We start from the raw sequence: 24393 nt of genomic DNA on the forward strand, positions 1-24393 counted from the left end.
TGGACACTGAAAATGTACCCCAAAACATCTCTTTTTGCTCATTCTAATCATATGACAAACGATTCATCATTGATATAATGTTGTGAAACCTGTGTACTTGTCCTCTCATAAAGAGAACACCTCACCTTGTGATAGATTCTATAAAAGTGAGAATATAAGTGAAATAAGTACTAAAGCAATGAGGGAGTTGTACGTGTGTGACATCACAGATCTTGGTCGCATTGCCAATGGGAGGATCTACATTGCATTAGTGATCTCAATTTTCAAATGCTCATAACTTTCTTATTATTCATTCAATCTTCCTCAAACTTTCAAAAATATGTTTCTTTGATTTTTCTCTTTGATATGGATTCAGCTGGTTTCAAGGGTTTCATTCTCCTTTAAAGTCAGCCAAGAACTTATCTTTTATTACAGTGTCAATGGCTGCCATCTAGTGCTCATATTTATTTGATATGATTTGTTTATTGATGTGATCATTGATTTTATCCAGAAGTCACAATGCATTAAAACTTGAAAGGAAAAATTTCTTGTCTCCTGATTTACTAAGAGCTAATGAGGCTTTAAGAGTGATAACACAAACAAAAAGATATATATGGTTTTGAGAAGTAAAAATGATGCTAGATACAAAAACATGTAATATGGACACTGAATTTTTAAAGATATTAACAGAAAACCCACTTTGGACAATTTTTCATTCCTTTCAATTTGGTTGTATACCAGCAGACAGTTTTTTTTTTATGGAATATGGGAAGTGATTTTTCCAAACAATTTCATTCACAGAAAGCCCACTTTCACAAAATTAAAATTCTTGTTACATTAGTTGGATGAAAACATTTTTGTAAGGTATTGACCAAATGACATCTACTCATATCAAATCTTGAATCACAACTTTTTATAACAGGGTTGTATTGCATAATCTAATGTCAGTATGTCACCTGATACCTATCACAACTGTCACATGACCTTAATCACAGCCATCAGACCAAGACATTTCCTGGCTAATATACCTCAATCAAACAGACCATGTCTGCGAGCAGTCCTCAGGAAATGGCCATACTTCAAGCTGTCCCTTCAATTGTTGTCATGGCGATAGGGGTTGCTAAGTGATGCCTTACAAATGTTTTTGCTTCTTGATTCTGTGACTCTGTAACGTCTTCGCTTCGAGGACGGAAGGAAGCGGTGGGCCTTGCATTTTAATTTGTCTAATTATGCTCGACTTAGATTTAGGCCAGCAGGTACACCTCTATTTAAACATACTTTCCTTATTCCTATATTCATTAAAGGTATTGGAGAGCAACTTTACTTTTAAACTTTAAGTCCCAATTGTGACCTGTAATTGTGAAACCAGGGGCGGATCCAGGATTTTCAAAAGGGGGGGGGCAAATTTTTCAAAGGAAATTAAGGATATTTCGTCCCAAAAAAATTTGACAAGCAAAAAAAAAAAGTTTTTCAACCACAAATTATGGGTTTTTCGTTCCAGAAAAAAATTAGACGAGCAAAAAAAAAAAAAAAAAAAAGGTCTTCAAGTTCAAAAGAGGGGGCACACCTCTGTTTTCATGGCATTTTTACATTACAAATTTATAATTTTGCTTCTCTTTTGCTTCCCCCCCCCCTGGATCCGCGCCAGTGTGAAACTGAGTTGCTATTTCTTGAAAGATAGCAACTCAAATACCTTATCAATTGTTCAACTTAGGCTCAATATCATTAATACTCTGGAAATTGGAACAAAATTAACTTTCCCAAATTAGCTGATTAAATGTATGTTTGAGCTTTGATATACGTATACTCACACATAATCACTTCAGCCCTCGGGCCCATCTAAACCCCTTTTTTTTTAAATAAACCTTTTATCCATCAACTCCAATGGATCCATGTATAGTATCAATGGATCAAAACAACTGAACTTATGAACTTGAACTAATTTTCCATTGCCACCGCTATACACATGACTCAACATTGATTGTACAACCTCTGACAAGTATTAATCACACAACATCGTGGTAACCATCAAATACATGACATGAGGGGGAAGATCTAAAACTTTGTAAAAAAAAATTGGAAATAGAAGCAGGCCAGGAGAGCATTTCATGACGACTTCTGTCAGTGGTTTTCAGTGACAGATGTTATAAGCTACTAGAAATCCTAGCATCCGATTGGCTGAAAGTGAATCGGTCAGTTGAAATCACTGACAAATCTCTCCATGAAAAGTATGTGCTGCGAATTCCGGGATAGAAAAAAAAATCAGATCAGCTATTGTTGATTAGTCTGCAGGCACAGACCCTGATTGAAACTTTGATCAACAAGTGTGTCTCCACGCAAAGACTAGCACATACAAAAACTTGCTGTTTTAATTCCTGAGCGAGAGGGCCTTCAGTACACAAGGCATGAGTAGGCTGCAATTCAGACCCTTTACTCGAGTGAAGGGTTTGCATAGCAGACTAGTGGTTGATGGTCCTTGGAACTGCAGATTTGATTTGGATCCTGAGGATTTATTTTAAATCTCAAATCTCAAATGAACGTGCATGTAAATTCAATCTTTGCAGTTTAAATCCCAAATTCTCCATCTAGTATTTGACTGACCACTAACTACAGACAATCTGGCTTAATTTTCAATAAACAAAATGAAGAGTGTAGATATATTAAACCGAGCTTAAGTTCAAAATTGAAATCTATGTTATTTGAAAGCAATATTTGCTTTACACTATATGCCATACATCTATAAGGCATTTAGATACATTACTTTGATGTAATAAGTGCTACATGAAAGTGGAATACTATCATTAGCATATGTTTCTAAAATAGTTTATTCACTTTACAGTATTCAGACTAGAACTATCAAAGCATAATGATGCAATGAATTTTGCTTGTCAAATGAGAGGCACGTAGGGGAATGAATCTTGCTACACCTTGGAAGACATCTAGAAGTCACATTTTCACTAATGCTTGCAACTTAGTCACAGCTTAATCATACGCTAATTTTGGATTGGGGATTTCACGTACGTCAAAGGAAGATGAGTTTGTATCGATGACGAGGAAAAGATGAAAAGTTTTGCTGATCTGCATGTGGTTTAGTGACTGTTTCTTTTTCGGTTAATTATGATGATAACTAGGCAGATGAAGTAACAGCTGCCTGGTTGTTTGGCCAAACTTTTGATGGCTTTCCTGTGGTTTTGTTCAAATATAAAACTGGCATTCTCTATGTTTTGTTCGCACTGACCGTACCATGCTATTTGGTACTTGGTAGACCAGCTCAAAATGTGAGAGAAGAGTTTTGAAATCTTTCCAATATAGAAAATAAAGCTTGTCTATCTGGAATTCAAGAATTTCTGCAAGAAATAGTTGATGACTGATGGAGGTATAAGACTGATAACAAATATATACAGATTATCCTTATAACTCATGGACTTAGATATACATTCTGACCAAGGATCGGAAATGTGAGTGCAGATGGAAAGTAGTGGCTGTCAAACATTGCCTTTATTAATAATGATGTCATATTTTACAGGGGGTAGCCACTTCAGTTCTGAAAACTGTTATCCCAGGGTGCCCTGCTTATAGCATGATAATGTTGATTTCAGAAGAAAATTCAAATTCACCTGAAATCACGTACGATATGTCAGAGGACCTCCACAACGTGTGTCTTGATATTCAAGGTAGATTACTTGACACTAACTTCAATCATATCCAGATCAATATTTTACCTTTTCCATGAACAACACTTGAGTTTTAAGACCTTACCACCTGACACTTAACCAACAGCTAAATGATAAATCACACCCATTTGTCTTCTGAATCTTTGACCTCATTCCTTTTAAGACGCTTATCGAGAGCCTCCTTTTCAATGTAAATCCTAAACAACAACTGGCACTTCGATTGGCAGAAATCGAAACTGCTTTTGAAATAAATTTAAACACCTTTCATGGACCTGGTGCCCTAAATCATTTGAAACTAAAGCATGGTTGCAATTCTCTGACTAAAGTAACTGTCAATTCACTGCCGAATCATATATGCTTGGTGTTACAAAAGGTGCTACCATACTGCCCCATTTGTGGAAAATATCACAGAATACCTAATTATGCTCACCAATTTGATTAGAATTTTTAGTAAGAGAAAAGCTCCCAACTACGTTCTGTATGTCATACTCTGTCTTATGGTAAAACAAATCTCCTATATCATAACAGAATTTTGCATAGCAGTTTATAAAAAATGTGAAGCAATTATTCCCTGAGTATACAATAATTATTTTGAGATAGGCCCTGTCTAATAGATTTGGGAAAGAATTCTAATCAAACTTAACTCTATTTATATTAGATTTCTTATAATATCTTGATTACACAATTTGTAAATGATCTCAGTTAGAGTTTGAGAAGAATCAACTTGTGTGTAAGATGGGCTACTGAATCAGATGTGAAAAGGTAATGTACTTTGCCTGAACAGGGGGGTGTAAATGCACCAATATCATCAATACTGGCCTACTTGTGGATGCAGGGTCGAGGAAACCAAAGAACTGACACTTCAAAGTTAAAAAGCTGAAATGAGCTTAAAAGCAATTTAAACACCCTCCATGGTCTTGCTAACCTTAAAATCATCTTAAACTCTTACACCTTCAAAGACTTCCATTAAATTTAGCTTCTTTTTACCATGCTTAAACGGAACCCCAAATGTGTTCAAATATTTTAAATCAATTTTCTGTTATTATGGACCTAGTCCATGGTGTTAACTAAGAAGAATATTATGGAAAAGAGATCTGACTGCAAGATATTTCTATATTTAGATAATCTTACATTGAAAATATGACAAAACGGAGAGAAATGTTTTGGTTGAGTGACTGCATGTAGTCTGTATGTATTTAGAACTGTGTTCAATACTTCTCACCCTAAGCAAAATAAATTGCATTTTGATTTGGGGTCATTGCAAAATCTAAAAGCATGCAATTCTTAAGCACACTGCAAGCAACATTTGTCAATAACTATGAGGCAGATCCTTCTACAATTCAATCTCATGACACAAAATCTTTCATCTTTAACTAATCATGATCATAAATTAAAATTGTATATGTATATGTCATCTTACCTCACCATAATGAGAAAGTTACCTTTTTTCTCCAATTCCAAACGAGCATGCAATTGCTTTCATTACATACCTTTTAATTGATACCTAACAAGAATTAAAAAAATACCTGTATAATAAATAGTCATTTCCATTTGTCCACTTCATGACCATATATCAATCCAAGAGGATGCAACAATACAATATGAAACAAGTAAATCAAACTCACATTTAAGTGGCCTGGAGGAACCCATACACTGTATTTAGTGGTGTACGGCTTTTCATTCTCATTCAAATGATTGTTCAATCCGTTACAAAACATATCCATGTCGGCGATTCCTTTAAATGATCTACTTTACAGACAATTCTAAATATTCCAATCGAAGATAAGGCAACGGAATTGCCTTGAACAACAACAACACAGGTCTACAGATTCCAGTTGACCAATTCCATGACGGCTTCCCTTTTCTTCATCAAAAATATAAATCACTCTGAATACTTCCAGGGCTTTTTCCAGAAACTGCCTTTCAAAAATGTGGTTAAACCGTGTTCCTGTTCCTAACAAGTTGTGGTTGCCTAAGGGTTGGTCTGAATTCTATTAAAAGAATGTTAGGTCCTTCACAATCCACATATCAAGGAAAAGAATGAACAATTGTAAATATTGCACAATAGTCCTCCAAGGAACACACTTTAGAGGTAGGTGATATCTGAAGGGTCTTGCATCCTTCAGTAGCAGAATTCATAAAAACTCATTCATCAAATAGAATTGCATCAAACGTTAACACACTCTCCGCAAGGTCTCATTCAGAAGTCTCAAAAGTATAAAGAATAGTCTTATTAGAAATGACTAGTATTCAATCACGTTTCCATTACCAATGGCCTACTCTTCAATCCACAAAGAATATGTCAACAATGAATCTATGGGTATCTGATTCACATACATGTATTCCAATTATCAGGTTTCTTCAGAGACTTTTCCCAATAATATGTCAATATTAGACTCTTCCTTCTATTTTCTGAAGGATTTGTTGCAATTCTGAAGAGAATGTTGGTAGGGGAAGTTCCAAAAATCGTTCCATATCTGCAACATTTAGGCTCATGAAGTTTCTATTTTAGAAAGTGACTCAGTCCCCTAACAACAGTTAGACAAGTAGCAAGGAGCTGTAGGGAGCAACCTTCATTTGGACATGGTGATTCTCAATAACTGCAGCACCTATTCCAAGTTATAAACTCTCCAGGAATTGTTGCTGACATCATTCCTAAGGTTGAACTGTCAAGATCCTGAACTGAACAACAGTGATCCTTGACAATGTACGCTCAGTAGGTTATATTCTCTGGGTACTTCAAATAAATCATGCAGGACAGCTAGCACTTGCCATGTGAAAATGAGACTGCACTCCTCGCGCTTGAGGACATCCCAGGTTAATCTGACGACTCTTGAGTCATCACAAGGCTCTTTGAACTTCACTTGACAAGTTAAGAAGGGGATGCTCTAGAACTCTCAAAACTCAATACGGAATCGGTCCAGTCATGGCAAGGTTCAAGCTCGATTGTCTTTCCTTCCACAGGCATTAGGGTTGAGTCAACAACAAACAGTCATCAGGATTGTAAGATATGAAGCAAGTGCAGCGGAGAAGTGATTCAATATGTTTTGGCACAGGGTCATAACAACTGCTGCGAGGGCAATATAGGAAGTCTATCGCCCTCCCCTGGCAGGGAATGCACACCTGCTGCAGGGCGATATTAAGTGCTATGAACTGATTAGGTGGTTTCAAACCGCCTCGATCACAAGAATCCCCGTTAAATTACGAAAACTTTTTTAGGCTGAAAAATACCCATTAATTATTCCTGCATTCACACCGCCCTGGAACATACCCTTCGGGATAAGTTCCTGAAGTTACGAGCATGCGCAGTATGGTCTGATAAGCAGCAAGGCGCGAAATTCAAAATCACTAGCCCAGCAGCAACCCATGCACGGCGCCGCACCCAACGACACGCTGGGCTAAAAGTTCCCGTAATTTGCTTTCAGACCGCCAAAATACCCACGACCTTGGAAAAATCCCCGCGAAAGTTCTCGTAATTTCGCCAAGTACCTACTATTTATCGGGTATTTTCTTTCGGGGATATTACGCGTAGTTTGCTTTCACACCGCCAAAATACCTGGTATTTTCTGATCGGGGTAAATTTCCCGATCAGAGAATACCTGGAACTGGCGAACTTCGAGGCGGTCTGAAACCACCTATTAAAGAGTAATATAATCTGACAAAAGCATCAAACAATGTGGCATTTGAATGATGAATCAATGTGATTTTTCAATGGTCGGACACTTTCATGCAGTCTTTCACACAAAATCAGATTTCAAAATAAAATCATGTTAATGTGTCAAAAATATGCTCTAACTTTCAAGGATTGGCTGTGAAAAGGGACAAGCTGATTATTAGATCCAGCCTTTAATAAAACTTGTGGATCTGACTTCAAATCTTTTGACATTTAGAAATTAATCCTTAGGATGAAAAAGAAAACCAATTTTTGGCAGGTCTCTATTTACAGTCAATCTGGATTGATTTTAAATCCCTGAAATTTAGAGTGAATTGAAAAGTTTATGCCATAAGTTATGGCAAATAAATTATTAATTGATTTGTATGTAATATTGAATCTTATATGATATTAAAATCTATGATTCCATATCCCATCCAAGTAAAATACAATAACAATCCTGTCAGAAATAAAATAATGAAAACAGAATAACCATTCATTACTCTACTAATATACATTATATTTCATAAAAAGTGGGTGACATTAAATCTGGAAAGCTATTAAAAATTCATATTGATCATTCTATATCATAATTCATAATGACTATCAATCTTTTTAGAGCTTACAAATTTCAAATTATAATTTTCTCCCTTCCAAATTCAGTTAATGTATACACAATTTTACAGAGAATTGAATTAGACTTTTCAATTCATAATACTACTTTGAGCCATGCAGGCTTAAAGCTGATTTTTTTTTGGCAATGAAGAAATGCCTCTATCCATTAATTAGGACAACCCTTTCAGCCAAATAGCTTAAAAGGTACAGTATTGTTGCATTGTCCAAAACAGACTAAATCTGAAATATCTAGTAATATTAGACCCAAATACTCACTTTGTTTACTTTGCAGCTAGAAAGTAATTGAAAAGGTTTATGGGGCAGGCAAGAATGTGTAAGAAAGAGGGGAAAGAGGGACGGCGAGTGTATGGAGACCTGACTATCTTCACAGTAAAAATAAAAACAGCACATTGTTTAAGCCTGTCACTCTAACAACAAGTTGTTAACACTTTTTTTTGCAATGGTTTAAAAAGTTTAAACAGTTGTTTAAAAAGTTTTAACAATAGTTGACACGGACTTAAACAACAGTATGCTTAAACTTTTAAACAGCGTTTTTACAGTGTTATGCGATTGCTACACAAACGAGTAAAAAATAGCTCAATTCATACTTGATAGATTCAAATCAGATTTTTTTGGGGGGATTCCGAAGCTAACAAAACTGAAAAAAAGTTACCAGACACAGTGGGTTTTCTACCTCCATGGTTTTATCAGTGCTGCATACAGTTATGTGTCATGTGGAATTTCTTGTATGTACACTGTATTAGGTTATGTATGTTGGGGGGTGGATGTTGCAGGAATAATGTGCAAGTTATTACCCATCAATTACTTGCACTATGATTTTTTTTTAATGTTTGTTTCTGTCTTTGTGGGAGAAGGGGGAGCTGTCAGAATCCTAAAGCCTAAGAACTGTAGCTGGGGGAGGGGGGAGGGTGCACCTGCGGGTACCAATCCCCCCCTCCCTCAGATATGTCCCTCTCTCTGTCCCTGCTACTAGTGCTCGACACCCCTGGATCACATCCAGGGGCGGCAACCCCTTCAAGGAGGGGGCAATGTCTGTCACTCTAATTCAATTTACCCCCTCATTTCTTAGCGTACGTCAATCCAGCCTTATCGTTCATATCTGTGATAGAGGAAATCAAGAAACGACGAAGGCTGTTGGTGACTTCATCCAATCCTGTCTAAGATTGAATCATCCTTACGTTAATTTAACTGAATAACTTCAACTCTAATATTCATGTGATTTTCGGGTTCATCAAGAGGTATTGCGAAGGATGGATGACACACCATCCCTTCTCTCTGAAGACGTTTATCTACTATTGCCACTCTCAACCCAGGTGAATTGATGGTCCAAAAATGGATCAACATAATGGTGTTCATTATCTTTCTTAATCAGATTGTTCTCATCCAGCTTGAATCACTAACCTAAAGAAGTGTGTAGATTACCCATTCAGGGGGCCATTTCAAGAATGACTGGTGATTCTTTTTAGCTTTTTAGCTCTATGAATAGCTCTATGAAACGCCAACCAAGATTCATTGATTTAATACCTGATACACGATATCAAGAAAGCTTCAAAGACTGCTTCAAGCATCCCTAATACACACTGACTAAATTGGTCCCTACTAACTAGTTTACGAATGTTGATGAGATTGGGGTCTAAGAGTCTGACCATGGTTTGACCTATATTAAATCATCAGTATGAATGCAGTCTTTAGGTGGTTTCAGACCGCCTCGAAGTTCGTCAGTTCCAGGTATTTTCTGATCGGGAAATTTACCCCGATCAGAAAATACCAGGTAATTTGGCAAAGTGAAAGCAAATTACGCGTAATCTCCCCAAAAGAAAATACCCACTAAATAGTAGGTACTTGTCAAAATTACGAGAACTTTCGCGGGGATTTTTCCAAGGTCGCAGGTATTTTGGCAATGTGAAAGCAATTTACGGGAACTTTTAGCCCGGTGTGTAGATGTCGCGGGCGCCGTGAGTGGCTGCTGAGCTAGCGATTTTGAATCTAGCGCCTCACTTGCTTCTCAGACCATACTGCGCATGCTCGTAACTTCAGGAACTTATCCCGAAGGGTATGTTTCAGGGCGGTGTGACTGCAGGAATAATTAATAGGTATTTTTAGCCTAAAAAAGTTCTCGTAATTTAACAGGAATTCTTATGATCGAGGCGGTTTGAAAGCACCTATTGATGTCCACTTGCATCTCCTGCTGTCATTCAGGTGAGTAAAACCTTATCAGTAATCCACATGATCTGTCCTAGTACGACCCCCTACAGATCACATGTCATGAGTCAGGAATGTAGACAGACACAAATGGACAGGTAAAAGAACCGACTGATGATGGTCCGAACAGATGACCGGCCGTACAGAAACGTTGTAACTAGCGCTGACAGAGCACTATTACAGTAGGCCCAGTCACATCTTTCAGATTGTGATGTCAAACATTGATCTAAGACGTAAATAATCCATTGTTGTGACATTATGCATCGCTGCGACATTACCGGTTGTAACAGGGGCATCTATCTGTTGGGGCTAACGTTTCTGTGCAGCTGTTACAGATAGCTATGGCACTGGACCAGTCTGCTGTGCAAACCGTTCATTCGAGGAAAAGGGTCTGAATATACAGCCTAAGTCCTTAACTGGGACTTGTGGGCATGGCTGTGGGTTCTGCTCATTAGCAATGTGTACAAGTGCTAGTTTTGTGTCTCCAGACTACAAAAAGACTCCTGTAAACACCCGGGGGGGGGGGGGGGCAGTTGAATGTATTGCTGTACACATGCGTGGCCAAAGTATTTCCAAACACTCCCTAAACGAGTTTTTCTATGTGTGCAAAATAACCACCTAAACAAATTTTTCGCGGGCTTTATTTCAACATTTTGGCCCCGAAACGAGTTGTCTCCTGAATATGACCCCGGGGAATAAACTTGGGGGAAAAAAATGTGCCCCTCTTTTGGAAAATCCTGGATCCGCCCCTGCTCCTCCCCATATGTCTCCTAGCCCCTCCCACTTTCCCCATTTACTCCACACTCATGAAAGACACACTCTTCAGAAAATTATTCCAGTTTCCTTCTCTGGCAATTAAGAAGCAGGTGATGACAGACTACGCAAAAATAATGCCCAATCTTTTGATAGGATGAGCGCAATACTTAATTGTTCTAGAGGCTCTTCTATAATAATTCTGGTCAATTTTTCGTCTACGGTATTAACGGCTTCTCCCCGGGGAGAGCTGAAAATAGCATGCTCGTGACATACGTCATAAAAGGGCCTACATTAAATGAGTTAATGAGGAAGAAACGATATCAGGAAAAGGGCAATTATTTAAAAAGACATTTCGTCTTGAAAAAAAGTAAAAGGAAACGTTGCTTTGAGGATGGTCACCTGAATGTGAGTGGCTAGTTTGGATCACCTTCCATTAGTGACCCACTTCAAAGGGGTCAATTCCCACTTGGTCTACTGGAATCCCACTTGGTCTATTGTAATTCCATTTGGTCTACTGGAATCCAATCTAGTCTATTGCAATTCCACTTGGTCTAATGATGGAATCCCAATTGGTCTAATACTTTCTATATCAAAATAATAAGTTGTCTTATTTTTCTGCTATATTATATTCCATGTTTGAATGAAACGCGATAAAAGTTTTTAATACAAGAAATTTGCATGGTCCATCAATCTCCACTTGGTCTACTGGAATCCCACTTGATCTATTGTAATTCCACTTGATCTACTGGAATCCAATCTGGTCTATGGCAATTCTACTTGGTCTAAAGGAATCCCAACTGGTCTAATACCGGTTCTATCTCAAAATAATAAGTTGTCTTATTTTTCTGCTATATTATATTCCATGTTTGAATGAAACGCGATAATACAAGAATTTTCATCGTCCATGAATTTGTAACATGGTACAAATGAAACCACCTTTGTGAATTCGGGCCAAAAGGTGTACGCTAAAAATACAGACTTATTTACCATCCCAACAGGACCCAGCCATCAACTGTCCAATTAATCGACTACCCTAATATGTCACAAGATAATCTGGTGGACAAGTTCACAACCTCCTCTGTCAATTTAACCTAACCCCCTTGTGATGGCTAGGGAATGGGTAGATGTCCGTCTATGGATGGCCCCATTCACACTACAACAACAAAATCACCCCTAAAACTCATTCTGAAACAATCTAAACAGATTTCAGCATAATACATTCTCTCTCGCTTTTTTTTTTGGGGGGGGGGTAGTAAAAAAGATAGAGCTAGTGTAGTTTGCAATAAAATGTTCTTGATTTCCGCATATTAGACACATAATGCAGAGTCTGAAATAGGAGACTAGATTCACTCTACCAAGGACCAACAACAACTTATGAAGGGCCAAAGAACTATCTTATTTCACATTTTTTATTTAATTTTTTATTTGATTTCAGAGCAAAGTGGATTTACAATCTTCAAGTCATGAGGTTACTGTTGTAAACAAAGAATTTTTTTTTTTTTAAATAAAGAAAGCATATAGATTGGCAAATTGTATTTTTGTCTTGAATAACTTGTACTACATGCATTTAAAATGCAGTCATGAAGAATTTGGAAAATTTACATCATTATTATTACTCTTTTTCATGACTGTAGAACTACATAAATTGGTTTACAAAATAAAGTGATTTCTAATACAAAAATAATTTCCTATCTGAACAGGGCTGCTGTCTGCTCCGGAAATGAGCTCCGCCCCTAGTCCCATTGGTAGGGCTTATTAGAAAAACAGCCTTCAGCAACGATTATACTACAAGAGCAGCATCAATGGACCTGGAAAACCGCAAGAAAACTTGGCTATTCTTTCCTTGGCTGGTGTTACATGCTTGGGTTAACATACCACAGACTTTGGATAACATGTTACATGGATTTGGAGCAAATCCCAACTCCCTAGTAATACAATAAGGTGCTTTCTAACATAGGCACCCATCAGATAGCCCCCCCCCCCCCCAAAAAAAAAAAAAACGATGAAAATAAATAATTCTTATTAATATTAACATATTCCCAACAGGAAAGATAAATAATTTACATTCAATATAGCATTGTACAAACCTTTTTAATTTACGATTTGAATTTCATTGATCAAAGATATACTTTAATTAACTATTTATTGCAGGGAACCCATACTAACAAGCTTTGCTTTCCAGTGGGTTCCCTTTTTTCATTTCTGTATATTATATTTTTGTGTTTTGCTATACATTGTAACCTTTGTTAAATTTTGGAATGAAAAAGAATAAATGCAATCAATCAATCAATTTACTGAGAATTAATAACTAAATAATGTCTAGGCCCGATGAAACTCGAGGCCTGATCAACAATGTAATATTTGAGGCAAGTGCCGCACAAGTTTTCATAATAAACGAGTAGTTTTGTTACTATGAGTAAGAGAAGAAAACTAAGCACCATGCCAGATTATAAAGACAATACCACAGTATAAATGAATACATGGGGAATACTGGAAAATAATAATATTATATTAGTCAGGGATTTATCCCTGACTTACAAGTCTATGATATGGAATCATATTTTTCTAAGAACTATTTTAGAAGAGGCCTATTCTGTAAAACGAGAAAAAGATAAAACTGCAAAACAAAACTCCTAATGTAAATATTCACATTTCAAAATCAACTTTCATTGTTGTATCAATAATATGCATTGGGAATATAAACAATGCTTGATGCTTTGTTTGGTTCAAGAGAAATGTAAATACTCAGTTCACACTTCATCTGAATAGGAACGTTTGGCCATGTTTCCATGACAAATCTCTCTTTCTCTCTCTTCATCTACCCCCCCACCCCTCTTTCTCCCTTTACTCGATTTTTAAAAATTTTGTTTGTATACTGCAGAATACAGAACTGTTTACATGAAATTAAGAAAAAAGAGAACAAAATCCAATTTAGAAATTCATACACACATAAGGACAATCACCTAGGAAACAAAAAGATCTATCCAAACGTGAACCAGTGCGAACCCAAACACCATAACAAGTTTACTTGTTGATTTTCACACTTGAATGCAAATACGATTATTTGCATTCATACCTCATTGCAAAAACACAATGCCACTGATCAGAAGAGCGTATACCACAATATTTATTATTTTTTTCATCAAGGCCGATTCAAAATTAACAAGCGGAGAAATCTGTTTGGGAATGTATTTTTGGCTTGTAGTCAACAAGATGTACAAAAATAACCTCAGAATATTGCAGCATGTTCGACTGAGGTGTAAAATGGGAATCCTATTGAAAGAGATTTGATATATAGATATGAAATATGATATTCAAGGGATGTTAAATATTGCATAAAAAGTCCCTAAATATCATACAGTGTAACCCTACAACATAAATACAATATTTTTTATTAAAAATGTTATGAAATAGGCCCTAAATTATATTACATAAATACCTCAGTACGGTAATCTATTTTGGATTTGATTAAAACATTGTTCAGCTTCATTCAAATAAAAGCTACTTTTCAACTAGAATAAAAAATGAAAAAAAGATTTCTCACACAACATGCATCATAGCATAGCAAATGCATGTGTAGTTTAACGTTCTACATCTTTTATCAGTTAGAAGAATATAAAAAGCTGCTTTCTAAATAGAAAGAAAGGAGGTCAAATTTTGATCCCCGTTCTTCTTCAGCTTACAGAGTATGTAAGACGGCATTCTACTTTAAGTAAAGGTGTTGATTTACAAGATAAACACAGGCATGAAAATGAATCACTTTCACAAAATTCTGCCCTTAAAAATATACAGATTTAGAGACTCAGAAGCATGATAGTACTTGCAATACAAGTTTTATAAGTGATGGATCTATATAATATAGGTCAAATATCAGAGCTTTATTCTGGTAAGGAAATAGTCACTTAAAATTAAAGTCAAAGATTAAATATTTAGAAATCGCTGATTTAGTTCTTGCTTGCATATGAAGTTGCACTTAAATTGTAATAAACATTGTGAATATGTATCTATATATAGGCCTATGTAGGCACTATGTGTGCATGCACTATAAATCCCTTGATTAGTAACAAAAGAAATATTCAATATCAGATTGAAAATCTGTATCTTTATAATTTCATATTGAGCTTGTGTCAAACTCTTATTCTATTACAGATAATAGGGGCATTAAAAGTGCAGCAAAATCATCCGTTCATACATTAAAATAAGTAGGTCATTGGGTCACAGAGTTGTAAGATTAAAATAATTATTAGCATGCCTTTGTCTAAATTTATGAGAACAATCAATCGACTTAAAATGAAAGTAAAACATCGAATATTTCACAAAAGAGTAATATCTTTAATCAGTAACCAAACTTATATCTTATGAGTCAATCATTAAATTTTTGCTTCCTCCATTAAAGGCATTATTCCATTTTCTAAAAATATATTTCCCAGTAAACAGAGGGAGAAAAAAGAGAGAAAATAATAAATCAATAAAGACAAAATTCAAAAGAATGGGTGCAGACTGTCTCAATTCCAAGGCTTAATACTTCCTTATAATATAAGAATACAAATTGCACATCATTTGAGTTTTTTTCAAATAACTATTTCAATGATGGGACAACTTAAATTAAGTTTCATGTTAAGGATGGAAAGGCCAACACATTGCCAGCAACTTTAATATGTTTGGTTTTTTTTTTCGTCACCTGATTTTTCCTTTCAACCATTAAAGATATAAATAGATCCAAATGACTCAACCAGAAGTCATGAATTTTATAACACACCATGAAGAATTATAACTCATCACCGGGCAGAACAACAAATCTGAACTTTGGTCCCACACCTAAACTTCCATGTCTGTTATTTGAGGTGGATCCTAAACTGGAAAACATATTCCTCCCCTTGCATGGGCCGCCATATGGCACGCTGTGAAAGAATGCGGCGGTATGAGTCACAAGCCGGTGCCTGCGGAGCTTTCAAACCGACTCCAGATTTTGGAGCCCACCATATGTCCCCGGTCTTGCGAATGGCAATGTTTTGCCTTTTTTTCACGATGGTTGCATTTTCCTGGCTAGATTCTGAATGACTCTCCCCCAAGGCTAGCATTTAGCAGACTGGAAACACATTGGAAATATAGTACATTTCAAGGAACCCATAAGAAAAAAATCTATTCAGGTGAAACTATTACTTTCACAAAATTCCTTATAATAATCACACTCAATTCAGTCTCTATTTGATTTCCATAAAAAATCCAAAATCATCACTGACCTAATATTTGAAATTGAAATATGATGTAAATTGTAAAAACACATGATCAAATACTATGAACAGTAAAAGTAAAAGACAGAGGCACAGTCAACCTGTATGTCTTTCCCTCTCTGTTTCTTCTTATTTTAAACAAAATAAAATAAAAAGAGGATCTTATAATATAACCTTAAGTTTACATGTACCACTTAAAGGGATGGTACGGGCTCAAAATACATGTATTTCATATCTCAATAATAGAGTAAAATTCAGAGCAAAATGCTGAAAATTTCATCAAAATCAGATAACAAATAACAAAGTTATTGGATTCTAAAGTTAATAAATATTTTGAGAAAATATGCACATCGTTATGAATATTCATTAGGTGGGCTGATGGTGTCACATCCCCACTTTCCTTTTTCATATGTTAATACATGATGTTTCATTTTTTCATACATGTGTAAATGATGTGTCTCCATTGATTGTGATGAAATAAGTTGCAGCAATAAATAACTATACACTTAATCAGTTGTCAATCCAATTGCTTTAGTTCTTGGTATAATTTTTTTCATAAGTTACCTTATTTCCTATAATAAAAGCCAAAAGAACAAGTGGGGATATGATATCATCAGCCCACCTAATGAATATTCATGACAACATGCCTAGAACTGTTTCACCAGAATCATGCAAATCTTTGAAATTCAATAACTTTGTTATTTGTTATCCAAGTTTGATCAAATTTTCAGCAGTTTGCTCTGTAAATTTCACTCTATTTATTGAGATAGAAATATCTTCAGCCAGGACCATCCCTTAAATTCATTCACTTCCCATTTCTTTCATTCTAAGTTTGTCCAGTGAAGTGGGAGGTTTGTCACTGGAAAGGGAATGTTTTGTATTCTTCATGCTCAACGGGCTGTCAAAATGTTGTTTCGATTAGAATCTCATTCAATGAACCAATGAGACAGATATAGGACAAAGAGGAAATAGAACTTTCAAAAGTACGTATTGACTATCGACAGCCTCCTTTATCATATTTCCACCATTTTCACAACCATCCTGAGAACGTTTCACTTTCGAATTGTGTTTCAAGGTTAAGACTCAACCGTTAAGCATTTGTTAGTGTTGGCTATGAAAGTGATAAGTATGTCATGTGCTTGCTTTGAATTTTTTAAACTACAGTAGAACAATATCCAAAAATTGACTCAAATCACACACAACTAGGGGGAGTAGGGGCACAAAGTTGCAATCAATGAAATTCCCGAAGTCAAAAGAATTTTGATTTCTCTCTTAACCATAAGAAATGCATATTTGGGACTAAAGTTAGATAGTCCAAGTGAAATGTAAAGCTTTCAACAACGCCCTGTTAGAAAAATTCAAACTAGAAAATGTTCATTATCTGCATAAAAGCCTACAAATTCTGGTTAACTACTCATAAAAGGGCAGAACAGGCCTTTAATTTATTTAGGAGGGGCAAGGCAACTTTGGAGCGGGACACTTTTTGTAATATACTAATAAGGGCAAAATCACATAATTTACGATAAAGGCACCACAACAGTAAAAAAAATTGCACATTTTCAGTGACATCAACTTCAATCAAAAGGAGGAGGGTCTATAGCTTTCAGGCCTGGCATTTATGTACAAACTGAACTTATGAAATAAATAGTAATGTATGAGACAAACCAGTTAAATGGAATGGTGATTCGGTGACTAACAGCTCGGCACAGGTCTGTACGAAATAACCCTGGCAAGTCGAGCATGACAAAGCAAGTCTGGAGGTTTCAAGCCGTGCCTAGCAAGGATCATGATAGAATATTAGGCCACAGTCACACAAAACGGAACCGACTTCAAACCAACCCTGATATGCCAATGGAAATAAGGCAATAAGACCCCATTCTCACTACCGTCCTAAAATAAAAATAGTTCACTGGAAACTAGTTTAATGTGTAATGAGAACAGTCCCAGCGGTCTTGGGAGCGATCTTCCAAACCGGTTCGGTAAACAACCTTGCAGTGCAGTTTTCAAGATCGCTTTGCCTCGTTCGGAACCAATCTTCGCACATTTTGAGAGCGCTACTCCACACAAGGTCTTGAAAACCACTTTCGGGCGATCAGGTGGGAACGCTAGCAAAGCCACCTTCCAAACTGGTTTCCTGGACTGGTTTTAAATACACTAGTTTCAGAAAGTATAATGAGAACAGTGTCTTTCTTTGATCGGTCTGGGGCCTGTCTTACAAAGAGTTGTGATTGATCCAATCAATCGCAACCATGGAGAGCCAGCAACATCAACGTCTAAAATACTTGTTTGTTCAAAATATTTTCTAGATATGATGTGTATTCATACATTCAACGTTTTCCTGACAATTAAGTGTACTACTCGGCTTTGTCATCAAAGGACATTGAGCAAATTTCATAAAGAAATAAAAATTATGACATTGATGGATTTCCATATACTTGAGGTTGATCAGGTCAATAGACTAGTTCGTAGTTACATCATGGACAATTTTGGTCAAATGGCCTTTCATTTTTTTCATCATGATAGGCAGATTTCAAAGCAAGATATTACGTAAGCTTGCCTTACATGGCAGAATGAAGAAATTTAATAAACCAGGTGACTAGAATAGCACACCAATGGACACTTTACATGTATGAATGTATTTGTTGCATTCCTACTTTGAATGCATATCATAGCATGTTGCACAATGTACTTGGCAAACAGTGATATACCAGTGTTCGTGGACGCATTGTTGTTTTTTGTGGATGTAAATGAATACCTCTATTCAAAAGAATATATGAATAATCAAGATATCAAAGTTGGTGCTTATCTCATTAGATTTTAAACCACCATGTCACTTTAGTACAAATGACCTTCCTCTGATCATGCGTAGAATCTTTTGATCATGCGCAGAAAGGAACTATGAACTGGCTTATTGTGTTCTATTATTTTGTAAGACGGGGTCCTGGAGTCAGATTCATAGCGTGTGCCGTAGCATTCATGGCGTGATAAAGAGATGTTTAACTGGAAACTCTGACTTCCCGCTGATATGAAGAAAAAGGAAATCATGTACAGGGGAGCTAGCAGCAAATAACAGCTCAATTAAACCTAAATTACTGTGTAACACACCATCCAGGTCTTCCTCTTATTATCTTTACTGTCTCGTACATGTAACATATATATGATTTCGACATTTTTGTTCCTTCTCTTTTTTCTTTCCTGTATATATACGCATATATGAATAAGTATAATATATGTTCTTCATTTCCAAGGGGATCCACACTTTACAAGCTTTGCTTTTTAGTGGACCCCCCTCATTTCCATTTATGCTCACTGTTTTTTTGTTTTACGAAGTAAGAATGCTCGTCTGTAAAATTGTACTTGATTTGTATTACTTTATATTACTTTGTATTATGTTTTGAATGGAAATGGAATGAAGATTTGAAAAAAAATAATGTAGTGGGTCAAAAATATGAAATCATGAGTTTAATAATAGCACTTACATGTACTCTGTGTAGAGCCTCTAGGTAACATCTCAGAAGACTATGGAAACTTTGTATGGTAATCCTGTCTGAAACCATAATTTTGATTTGCTGTTTAACCTTGCTGTTACCAGGGCAGTTAGAATATTGGAAAGAAAGTTCTTTCTGAAACTTAATATAAGCTAGATGTATTGATATAATTTGCCTAAGAAATCTTATGTAAGCCCAATATACCTCTTTCTGCTTGTATCATTCACTCCAAAAAATGAACAATTGACAAAATTTTCTAAAATATCACAAAGTCCACCAATGTTGCATGAAATGATGCAGAATAATATACATGTAACTGTGTTAAAATGGTCATTGCAATTTCAAGATTATTCAAAATGCATGACTTTTCAAAGAATATTTCAACATGTAATTTCTGTTAATATTTTGTCTTTTTTTACCTAATAAGAGGCCTAAACGTACAACAACAAAAAAAGAAAGAAGTGCATAATTAAATTAAATTTTAAGACATGATCATAAACAACTGATTTTCCAAAGAAAATCTTACAGATCGATCTCCATTTCAACAAGGACTCCATGGCCCGTATTCTGAAGTCAGGTTTAACTTAGACCATGGTCTAACTCTGTGCTAAAATTATGGGTAGCCAAATATGTCAAATTATTTATTACATTGTATGTTTCTTATGTTTACTGTGCTCTTTCCTGATTCATTGATGGTGAAGACAATCACCTTTTTATACTTCCTAGACAATTATGAATGATTTGAGAGCCAAATGAGTTGAAACATGATATCTCTACCGTTTGTGATTCATGTAACAATTGGCTGTCCATACTTAAACCACAACTTTAAACCTGAGTTTAAGTTAAACCCGGCTTCAGAATACGGGCCCATTTGTTCACTTCTGAGCACAGAAACCAAATTTCAAGCCATGAATGGGATGTTCTATGTCATAGGCACATCAGAGTGCACTCATGTTGTAAACATTATCCTACTATCTTATCAAACCCACAGATGACATTCAATAATTATTACCAGATAGCTTCCACTAATAATATCTCTGCCACATGGGGCTATGTTCACACGGCAGTCAACTCATTAAAGGACAAGTCCACCCCAACAAAAAGTTGATTCGAATAAAAAAAGAAAAATCCAACAAGCATAACACTAAAAATTTCATCAAAATCGGAAGTAAAATAAGAAAGTTATGACATTTTAAAGTTTCGCTTAATTTCACAAAACAGTTATATGCACATCCTGGGTGGTATGCAAATTGGCAGACTGATGACGTCACCCACTCACTATTTCTTTTGTATTTTATTATATGAAATATGAAATATTCAAATTTTCTCCTCTTTGTCAAGTGAAACAAAGTTTTATTTATCCCTGAACATGTAGAATTACCATTATTTTAACAGTTTATCGTTAAGTTAAGTTGGTCCTTATTGTCAAATTTGTAAAAATTAAAATATTGTATTATTCAAACAATAAAAAACAAAAGAAATAGTGAGTGATGGACATCATTGTCTCTCTCATTTGCATGTCACTGAGTTGTGCACTTAACTATTTTGTGAAAAATTGCGAAACTTAAAAATGTCATAACTTTTTGATTTTACATCCGATTTCGATGAAATTTGCAGCGTTATGTTTGTTTGATTTTTCTCTATCGATTCAAATCAACAATTTTCTGGGGTGGACTTGACCTTTAAAGTTAATATGTTGGTCCCTCGTAAGATTTTCTACACATTTATGTACACAGGGTTGTCAACATTTCAAAATTTGAATTGTTACAGTTGAAAAGAGATTCAATGTCCACTACATTTTTGTGTGAATGTCAGATGATATGCTAGAACATAGCCTACACTCTAAATTCCAAGGATTTAAAATAAATCCAGATCAGCTGTGAATAGTGACCAGCTGAATATTAGATTAAGAGTCAAACCATTGGGATTTAAAATAATGCTAAAAAAATTGAATTTTAATCATTTGAGATTTACAAGTTAATCCTAAAGATTGAAAATAAATCCAAAATTTGGCTGGTCACCATTCACAGCCGATCTGGATTTATTCTAAGTCCTTGAAATTTAGAGTGTATATTTCATATCACTGACCCTCAATCAACGCTTTAGTTTAGACAACCAACCTTTTCCCATAAAGTTAATGGTTTAAAATGAAATATATATCACATTTCGTGTGAACAGAGCTATCTGCCATCTGTGACAGTTTCTCTATATAAACTGTAATACAGGGTTGATAAATTGGTGTCAAGTCACAGCTGAGTGTGAAAGCTATGTCTCCTGAACTTTGGACATACAAATATAAAAAGCAATATTAACTAAGCAGGGAGATGATAGAATGATAGATAAAAAAACAAAAACTGAGTGAGTGGGAGAAAGAGAAAGGCGCACAAATTTGTGAAGAATGGACAAAAGCTCAAGACATGCATGTAGACAGGCACTTAAACCAGGAAAATCTTGCACAAGACGACAGGTAAAATATTAATACGAGGGTGGATATCAGTTATTATTTAAAGGGGAATCCAACCCAAATAAAAACTTGTTTTTATAAGGAAAAGAAAAATCAGACAAGTTGATAGGTGAAAGTTTGAACAATATTGGACAAACAACAAGAAAGTTATGAATTTTTAAAAGTTATAAATATTGGTAATCACTATACCCATGGAGACTTCAAATTGGCCGCATATGGGAAGTCATAGTGATGTAAGGCAAGGACTACTCTTCCATGTACTCCAATACATATTATGGCTAAAATGTTATTTTCCCCAAAAGTTTTATTTCAAATTATATTTTTCTTTCATGAGGACATAAAACAATATACTACCTGGGTTATATTTAGATTACTGCCCCAGGGGAATGGGTACTTAGGAGAAAACCACAAAATCCTGATAATAAAGTACATGGCCTATGGGAAAGTTGTCCTTGCCCCTTGTCATAATTTACTTACTCAGTTGCCAATTTGAAATCTACATAGTATTAGTGATCTCAATTTTAAAGCAGCTATAACTTTCTTATTGCTTGTCCGATTTCTTTCAAACTTTCACCATTCTGTTTAATTTATTTTTCTCCTTCCCTACACAACATTTTATAGCCAAGGCTGGATTCCCCTTTAATATAATCATAGTGATCGTTATAATCAGTCTCACTAGTGAAAATAAACTTCTTCTGAAGAAAGATGTAAACTAAAATGAATCAAGCAATTCATTTTCCATGTATTTACCTGTAATGAAAAAAAAAATGTTTGAAAAGTTGTTTATACACGTATGCACGTTTCACCCAATCCCAAGAAATTGAATAGAGCCTGTATAAGAGTGATATAAAAGTAGTGGATCTATATGCATTTATTCAAACGTCCTTCCATTAATTGATGCATGTGCATGTATAGAGGTTTGTTATGACTTTGACATTGGTGTATTTGTTCACACACATGTTTGCATAGGCAATAGAAACAAGTGCATATCTAGTCTCATAAAAGAACCACTGATATATAACTTCATTAAAGAATAATTTTATTATAATTGCAAAATTTTGAGAGAAGGTATTTGATTTAGATTTAGTGAATTTTAGTGAATGTTTTGAATGAAGTTATCTTGCTAATGAAACACAACAGAAATGTTTTACTTTAAATATCAAAAATCAAGTAAGACCATTCCAAGATTGTTTTGAAAAAGTTTACATGAAGTTAAGGGTCTGACAGAAAAGACTAATTGAGGTTAACACCAAAAGCAATTATTTACTTCTCTATGAGTGGGATTGGTAGACAAACATTGCAAAGAGAAGATTACAGACCAAAGAAGAAATACATCAGAAGTTAATCCACATAAAACCTCAAATGGCAGGTTATATTGCATTGTCACAATGAAGGATGAATGGTCAAACTTAAAAACTATGTTGTTGTTGTTGTTTGAATATAGGCAATCTAGTTTTGACAATTGTTGCCATGATAAATTGTGTTTTTTCTCTTATAATCTATTTGTTGATCCATGGGTCTATTCTAACTTTTATTTAGAATAGTAGAGGTATTTTCCCTAGCTTCTTGAAATACTGGTGGTCTTTACAAATTTAGTGAATAAACATGCGTAATTTGAAAACATCATGATCTAGTTTCCGTTGCATTACTTTTTCAGTATTCTATACAGAGATGACAGAAAGAATTAATTGAAAAACTGGCCTAAAATAATCAAGAACAGGCTTTTTAAAAAGTGATCATAACTTAAAACAAAAATATTCCATTAAAACTTCAGATGAACACCCGCTTAGAAACATATTTTTATGTTCTGGGGAAAAGATCATTTGCTTTTGCATGCCCTACTTTGTGGAATAGCCTTCCTGAAGACATATAAAAAAATATACCTCTGTCGAAACTTTCAAAAATCTTCTAAAAACTTATTTTATTTAACTCTTAGCTCTTTATGCGCCTTGATCGAGCACTCTGCAGAGTGGATTTGGTGCTTTATAAGTCACATTATTATAATTTATTATTCTGTTATATATGATTGATGAAATAAAGAGGAATGAAAGAGGCAGAAAATGGAAAGTGATGAATCATTGGAACAGAAAAATCAAAACATGTTGCAAAGGAACGATATGAGAGGCAAAAAAAGAGAGGATACGAAGGGTCATTGTGAGAAGCAGGGGGGTAGAGGGGGGGGGTAGATGAGGAGGAGGGTGGGGGCAAGCACAGCAATGTCATTAAAATTTTGATAATTTGAGGGTGGGACATGATGACGTCCCCCATCGCTGCTCATAGGCAGGTGAAGGTTTCTGAAGGAGAAAGA

The sequence above is a fragment of the Lytechinus pictus genome, chromosome 8, assembly GCF_037042905.1.
Source record: "Lytechinus pictus isolate F3 Inbred chromosome 8, Lp3.0, whole genome shotgun sequence".
NCBI lineage: Eukaryota > Metazoa > Echinodermata > Echinoidea > Temnopleuroida > Toxopneustidae > Lytechinus > Lytechinus pictus.